This window comes from Solanum verrucosum, unplaced genomic scaffold, assembly GCF_900185275.1.
Source record: "Solanum verrucosum unplaced genomic scaffold, falcon-dt-bn FXZP01000163.1, whole genome shotgun sequence".
In the NCBI taxonomy this organism is placed as follows: Eukaryota; Viridiplantae; Streptophyta; class Magnoliopsida; order Solanales; family Solanaceae; genus Solanum; species Solanum verrucosum.
The window spans coordinates 3,357,290-3,362,178 of NW_026020379.1; the positions used below are offsets into that span (position 1 = coordinate 3,357,290).

At 41.7% G+C, this 4,889-nt stretch overlaps 1 pseudogene; it reads left to right on the forward strand.

Moving 5' to 3' along the window:
* Positions 1–683: 683 nt before the first annotated feature.
* LOC125839087 (uncharacterized) lies at positions 684–4,489 on the forward strand (annotated as a pseudogene).
* The last annotated feature ends 400 nt before the right edge of the window (positions 4,490–4,889 follow it).

The window sequence follows — 4,889 nt, forward strand, 5'->3', positions numbered from 1 at the left end:
GAGCGATGTCTAATGTTGAGATAAGGTCGGCTATTCATAATTTGACTCAAGTGTTGGCCAGTCAAGTTGCAAGGAATGCTAGGGTGCAAGTGAACTCCAATGCTAGCACTACCGCTTCTAGGATAAGGGATTTCACAAGGATGAATCCCCCTACTTTCTTTGGCTCCAAAGTGGAAGAAGATCCACAAGGGTTCATTGATGAAGTGTTTAAGGTTCTAGAGGCTATGGGTGTGTCTTCTCAAGAAAAGGCGGAGTTAGCCACCTATCAACTCAAAGATGTGGCACAAGTGCGGTATGAACAATGGAAGGAAAGGAGACCTATTAGAGATGGTCCGATAAGTTGGGCTACATTCAAGATGGCTTTTCTTGATAGGTTTTTCCCCTTGGAACTAAGGGAGAGGAAATTGCAAGAATTCATCAACCTCTGTCAAGGGGGTATGAGTGTGAAGGAGTATGGCCTCAAGTTCACTCAATTGTCCAAGCATGCTCCTACTTTGGTGTCGGACTCTAGAGCTACAATTAACAAATTTGTTATGGGTGTATCCGATCTTGTGGTGAATGAATGTAGGTCGGCTATGCTAATCCCAAGCATGGACATTTCTCACCTTATAGTTCATGCCGAGTAAATTGAGGAGCAAAAGCTTAAGCAAGTTGGTAAGAATTGAAGAGGTCAAGGGCCGATGATGGAAATTATTCTAAGGTTAGGTTTTGAAATCCAAGATAAGCCAAAGTTCAAAAAGAGGTTTTCCAACCAAGGTCCTCCTAACACTCCAAGGGTCAACAAAGGTAAAACGTCTACCCCCAAGCCTCAAGAAGCAAGAGGTGGTGGTCCTTATATTGAGAAGCCTATTTGTACAAAGTGTGGTCGAAAACATGAAGGCAAGTGCCTAGTTGGCACGGGTAATTGCTATGGTTGTGGAAAGAGCAGCCACATGAGAAGGGACTGCCCTATGCTAAAGGCTCAAGGAAGGGAAAATGCTCAAGCACAAGCAAGTGGCCCAAATCCTGATGCTCCTAAGAAGAATCACGTCTATGCTCTCCAATCTCGAGGTGATCAAAAGAGCTCTCTGGATGTTGTGATCGGTATGTTGCAAGTATTTTCAATAAATGTTTATGTATTGTTGGATACCGGTGCCGATTTGTCTTTTGTAACCCCTTTAGTGGCTATAAAGTTTGATATGCTTCCCGATGTCTTAGATAAACCCTTTTCGGTTTCTACCCCGGTGGGTGATTCCATAGTTGCTAAAAGAGTTTGTAGGAGTTGTTCCATATCATTGCCCAATAGAGTCACTTTGGTTGATTTGGTGGAACTTGATATGTTAGACTTTGATGTTATATTGGGGATGGATTGGCTTCATACTTGTTTTGCGTCCATAGATTGTAGGACCCGAATTGTGAAGTTTCAAATTCCTAATAAACCCATTTTAGAATGGAAGGGAGGAAATTCCGTTCCTAGGGGAAGGATCATTTCATGTCTAAAAGCTTGTAAGTTGATTTCTAAGGGCTGTCTCTATCATATTGTGAGGGTCAAGGATCTTGAGTCCGAGATTCCTCCTTTGGAGTCGGTCCCCGTAGTGAAGGATTTTCCGAAAGTCTTTCCCGATGACTTACCCGAGATTCCTCCCAAATGTGAAATAGATTTTGGTATAGATTTATTGTCGAATACACAACCCATTTCAATCCCTCCTTACCGGATGGCCCCGACGGAGTTGAAGGAATTAAAAGCTCAACTCAAAGATTTTTTGGATAAGGGTTTCATCCAATCTAGTATATCTCCTTGGGGTGCACCAGTGTTATTTGTGAAGAAGAAGGATGGATCTCTTCGTATGTGTATTGATTACCGACAGTTAAATAAGGTGACCATTAAGAACAAGTATCCACTCCCTAGGATTGATGACTTAATTGATCAACTTCAAGGAGTGAGTTACTTTTCAAAACTTTATTTGAGGTATGGTTATCACCAACTTAGGGTGAGAGGTGTTGATGTTTCTAAATCAGCCTTTCGAACAAGATATGGTCATTTTGAGTTCTTAGTGATGTCCTTTGGTCTTACAAATGCCCCGACGGCTTTCATGGACCTTATGAATCGTGTGTTTAGAAATTTTTTAGACTTATTTGTTATTGTCTTTATTGATGACATCTTGATATAATCTAAAAGTGAGGATGATCACATGAATCATTTGAGGATAGTATTGCAAGCCTTCAAACATCACCAACTCTATGCTAAGTTTAGCAAGTGCGAGTTTTGGCTAAGAACGGTTGCTTTCCTTGGTCACATTGTTTCTAGTGAGGGTATAGAACTTGATCCAAAGAAAACCGATGAGGTCAAAAGTAGGCCTAGACCTTTGAATCCTTCCGACATCCGAAGCTTTTTGGGTTTGGCCGGTTACTACCGGAGGTTTGTTGAGGGATTTTCATCTATTGCATCTCCATTAACGGCCTTAACTTTAAAGAAGTCCAAGTTTGAATGGTCGGAATCTTGTGAGAAGAGCTTCCAATTGTTGAAGGATAAGCTCACCTTCGCTTCGGTTTTGACCTTACCGGAGGGCACCGAAGGGTTTGTAGTATATTGTGATGCTTCCCGAGTGGGTTTGGGTTGTGTCCTTATGCAGCATGGTAAGGCTATAGCTTATGCTTTGAGACAACTCAAGGTGCATGAGAAGAATTATCCAGCTCATGACCTTGAGCTAGTGGCCGTAGTCTTTGCTTTAAAGATTTGGAGACACTATCTCTATGGGGTACATGTGGATGTGTTTACCGACCACAAGAGTCTTCAATATGTTTTTAGTCAAAAAGAATTGAATCTCCGACAAAGGAGGTGGTTGGAACTCTTAAAAGATTATGGTACGAGTGCCCTTTACCACCCCAGAAAAGCAAATGTGGTTGCGGATGCTTTGAGTCGTATATCTATGGGTAGTGTGTCACAGGTGGAAGAAGAGAAAAAGGAGTTAGCCCGTGATGTACATAGGCTAGCCCGGTTGGGTGTCCGACTTGAAGATTCCCCAAAAGGAGGTGTCATGGTCTGTCATAATTTCGAGTCATCGGTTGTTGTTGGCGTGAAGTCTAAGCAACATCTTGACCCTATTTTGATGGAACTAAAAGAGTCGGTTCTCAACAAAGCAATAGAAACTTTCTCTCAAGGAGAAGATGGGGTGCTTAGGCACCAAGGAAGATTATGTGTGCCGGATGTGGATGGCCTAAGAGAGACAATCTTAGAGGAGGCCCATAGGTCCCGATACTCCATCCACCCGGGAGTCACCAAAATGTATCGCGACTTACGTGAGATTTATTGGTGGAACAGAATTAAAAGAGACATAGCAGATTTTGTGGCTAGGTGCTCAAATTGCCAACAAGTCAAAATCGAGCACCAAGGACCGGGAGGTCTAACTTAAGATATTGATACCCCCACTTGGAAGTGGGAAGAGATCAATATGGACTTCGTGGTAGGTTTGCCTCGAACCCGTAGGCAACATGATTCCATTTGGGTCATTGTGGATAGATTGACTAAATCAGCCCATTTCCTTCCCGTCAAGGTTTCTTATTCGGCGGAAAATTATTCTAAGTTGTACATTAAGGAGATTGTGAAATTGCATGGGGCCCCGTTGTCGATTATTTCAGATAGAGGTGCCCAATTTACTTCCCATTTTTGGAGGTCTTTACAAAGTGGGCTTGATAATCAAGTGAAACTGAGTACCGCATTTTACCCTCAAATGGATGGTCAAGTGGAACGCACCATCCAAACCCTAGAGGACATGTTGAGAGCGTGTGTCATTGACTTCAAAGGTAATTGGGATAACCACCTACCTTTAATAGAATTTTCCTACAACAATAACTACCACTCAAGTATTGCTATGGCACCCTTTGAAGCACTTTATGGTAGAAAGTGTTGATCTCCGGTTGGGTGGTTTGACGTAGGTGAATTTACTCTTCTTGGTCCCGAGGTAATCTATGAGGCTACGGAAAAAGTTCAACTTATAAAGGATAGGTTGAAAACGGCTCATAGTCGGCAAAAGTCTTATGCCGATAATAGAAAGAGAGATCTTGAATTTGAAGTAGGTGATTGGGTCTACTTGAAGATCTCACCCATGAAAGGGGTGATGAGGTTTGGTAAGAAGGGGAAACTTAGTCCCCGGTATGTTGAGCCTTATGAGATCTTGAAGCGTGTCGAAAGGTCGCTTATGAGTTTAAATTACCCATCAAATTTGTCCCCGTTCACCCGGTGTTCCATATTTCTGTGTTAAAGAAGTGTATAGGTTACCCGGTGTCCACTCTCCCTCTAGAAGGTTTAGGGGTGAATGAGAACCTTTCTTATGAAGAGGTTCTGGTCGAAATCCTAGATCGTCAAGTCAAGAAGTTGAGGAATAAAGAGGTTGCCTCCATAAAAGTCCTATGGAGAAACCACCTAGTTGATGGTGCAACATGGGAGGCTGAGGCCGACATGAAGTCCCGCTACCCTCATCTTTTTCCTCCTACTCCTAGCCATAGTTGAGATCAGTAGTCTCTCTTAATTTGGTATAAATTGAAAATCATGTGTGTTGATGATTATGACATGATTTCCTTATATGTGCATATTTTTGTGAAAATTCATGCTTAAGTTGTATTTTGATTTTTCATGAATTTTGTTTCTCATGGTTGATATTACGCCCATAGATGTTGTGTGATGTTGTCTTCATGAGAGTTGTAATAAGCATGCTTGATGTTGTCTTGTTAAAGAAAGGTCCTGTTGATTGCTTAATATATATGTTTATACTCATTGAATATGGAGAAGGTAGTTCCTCCTATACTTATGTGAAGTAAAGAGTTTTGAGCATAGTGATGTTGTGGATTAAATTCCTATATGATATGAAGATATGATGATATGATGTTGTTGATGTGACTGGTTGTTGTGC